The following is a 3,379-nucleotide window of genomic DNA, read 5'->3' as shown; positions in this document are numbered from 1 at the left end:
AGATAAAGCCTTTGTTGTGAATTTAATCAAGCCTACGTGTGATTGTCGGAATGTTGTAAAGAAATTATGCGCAAATGTCGCAACATCGTTGAGAACTTCTAGTTTGGTAGTTGAATCAATCTGTCTGGAATGTCAAATCATTCCAACTATAAAAGGAGCTAGGATCAGTCATCCCAGCTCCTTCAGTTATCCTAGCTCGTTTACCAGATCAAAAAGCTCGAGTAATCCGACAGATCGCTCAGTCACTCAATCGGGCAGCTCGGGCAAGCATTCAAAACGACATATTGTCAGACACTCAATTTGACAACGGTTTAACGGCCGAGAAGCGGCAATACGACAGTTCAATAGTACGAGCGACAAGACCGTTTGGTATCCTTATCGTGTATTATTCATTTCATTCCTATTATTGTACTGTATCGTGTAAGACCAATGAAGGTTACTATTAACGTTGCGAAGTTACAACAATAAAAAATACAAAATCTTTCCCTGACAGGAGGTAATGGATTACTGAGAAAAAAAGACATCTTGAAAAGCATTGCCTTGGTAAGAATAAAATCCATATTTTTGTATGCTTGGACAAATTTTCTCGTCCTGACATCAAAGAACAGGAAAGAAACTAGGCTATCAAAATTAAGAAACATTCGGCCTTCTTTTTGATATTAAAAGAAATCGTATCGTCCACATTTCTAAAACCAAAATTAGGTTTATATGGCAGCTTTCAGAAGGCATATACGCCTTAAACGCTCTTCAAAAAAAAAAAAGAAAAAAGAACTCAATTCTAAACAGTAATTTTGCAGCTGGTTGCAGAAAAATCATTTACTTCCAATAAGGTATCAATGTGCTGCATCGATATGCTGGCCACAACTAATCATTCATAAGAATTCCACAATCTTCTATTTTCAAATCAGGGCTGAAAGACCAATTAGCGATAAAAATGATGCATAATTGCATATGGGTAAATGAGAAGATGCATGCAATTAAAGCTAAACCAGCGCATATTAGACAAGAAAAAATCCTTCACTTTGGCTGTTTTTCTTCTAACGACAATTCACTTCCACTGTTTTCATGTATATTTCACATCTACAGACTCTTCAAGTTACGGATAAATTTCCAACTTATAGCAAAACTTATCCCTACCGAAAAAATCTGATCTATTTGGATGAAATGATTCTGATCCATCCCTTCCGATACATCAGATAATGGCGGATTTGTTTGTCACATCTAACAGAATCTGTAACACATTGCATTGTAACTGCTACTTTACCACAATTTGGTTCAGTGATTTGCGAGAATTGTTAAGAAAGAAATCCTATTCATTTTGACTTGTAATAATGAGCACGTTATCTTCGATGACTTCTTAAACATATAAATTTAAGAAAAAAGTTACTCGAGTATGTTTTAGCAATTACATTTTATGTATATTTCACATCTATATACTTTTCAAGTTACGGATAGATCACGCAAAAGACTTCTATTAGACCTGTGAGCGTCATTTTGCTTCAATTTCTTATTCATCTTTCCATTTGCCGTGCGACACTTATTATATCTATAAATTTCATTCAACCATTTCACATTTTTGATGTAATGGCAGCCTAAGTCAGGGTGATATCTTTCTTATTATTTATTGCTCTCTCGAACGATTTTATTACAATTATTTTTATGACTGTTTCCTCTGTTTGCAAAATTTCCATAGACTTGTTGTTCGTCTCTTATGGACACAGTTCTCGTTTCATTGATTGCTTATCTTTTTCATGCCTTACTTCTATGTGACACCGTTGGTAACATATCATACTACTGTTTACCCCAGCAATTATATTTAAATAATAATATAAACAATGCTGAGAAATAGAAAGTTCGCCATCAATTTCCCATTTTTTTTAAATTTTTCGTCATTTCGGTTTCCTACATTCCACTTGCTATCCAAAGCCTGATATGCTCTTATCGTAGTTGGAATAGGCTTCACACTACTCGAAATTATCGAAATCTTTAAAAATAGCGAAAACAGTTACTAGCAACCTTTCAAAAGATTGCCGCTAATATTATTAATTAATTGGAATAATTAGATGTTCTTGGTTGGATCGAAGGTATCAACATATTCGAACTGGTAGAATTTTAGTAAAAGATTAAGAGACTTCAACTGTGATGTATTCTTACATTGGTTTGCCCAGTCTATTTAACAAACTATTTGAAAGAAGCACTACTCGTGATATATGCTGTCTTCCGCAGTATTCGAATTGTTGAAACTATCATTATTGACAGTTTTGTCTGATAATTCTTAGAGGTAAAAGCCGATTTACTTATTCAAAAAATCAACCACTTACGTTATGTTCAAGATACGAATAATATCTGTACTATGCCGAAGTAAGTCTTCAGGTTTTTGATTTACTGAATAATCAGTGGCAAATCTTGTGTCCGTATAAAGAAACATATAGGCCAACTCCTACTTCTCCTCAATGAAGGATGGTATTGTCAAGCAGATACTGGAAGTTTCTTCTTACATTTTCTTCATGCGAAGGATTCTCTTCTTTCTCTTAGTTCAACTTGATTGTGTGTGGCGGCTAACGTTATTCGTTCATTACTATTTGAGAAATGTCTGGACGTGGCAAAGACTATCGTCTTTCGGGCTCGGAAAAGGTGGAACGAAATGCCACCGTAAAGTTCTTGGTTCTTTTTCTTAGTTAAGCGGAAGATAATAACTTCATCGTTCCTACAGTCATTTTCTTCGTTCTATTTTCTTGCGACCTTACACAGCTACGCTTTCCTACCTTCTCATCTCTTAGTAGTTCCTACTTGCAGTAATCTTTAAGAATCTCCTAGTAGGAGGCACTATCTAAATAAATTTCAAGAAGTTTCACTTTCTCTTCGATAGTTACTACAGATTTACTTTCTTCTGTGAGATCATCTTATTTCATAGCGGCGACGTTATGTGCGAGGAGTCAGTTCAGTCTAACATCGCTATATCAGGAAGGACTGATAGTTTTTATTGGGGACAGAAATCGAATGAATAGTTCGGAGTTTTTTCATGGACTGTGAGTGGGGAAGAGTGTAATATAGTGTTAGGGGATAAAAGAAGACGAAACTGGAAAGATGGGAGAGACTATTTTATACAAGAATTAAAAGTAATGCCGATATGTGAAAACGTTAATGGTTAGGAATATATTTATGAATATGAAATGCTGCTATTAATTTGTTTCCTGGATAAAGGCGTTATGGAGAGAGCGAATTATTTGAAAAAAAAATGTTTTGAAGGTTAAAGTTGTGACGAAAGTGCCAAAGAAAAGGAGAAGTGGCTATACCGATGATATATAAAGTTACCATGATTCACGCACAATTCGCTCTCTTACTCGTTCTAAATTTTTGATTAAATCGCAGTCTTTCT

The sequence above is a fragment of the Loa loa genome (genome assembly GCF_000183805.2).
Source record: "Loa loa unplaced genomic scaffold supercont3.57, whole genome shotgun sequence".
Classification (NCBI taxonomy): Eukaryota; Metazoa; Nematoda; class Chromadorea; order Rhabditida; family Onchocercidae; genus Loa; species Loa loa.
This window is presented reverse-complemented; position numbering follows the sequence as displayed.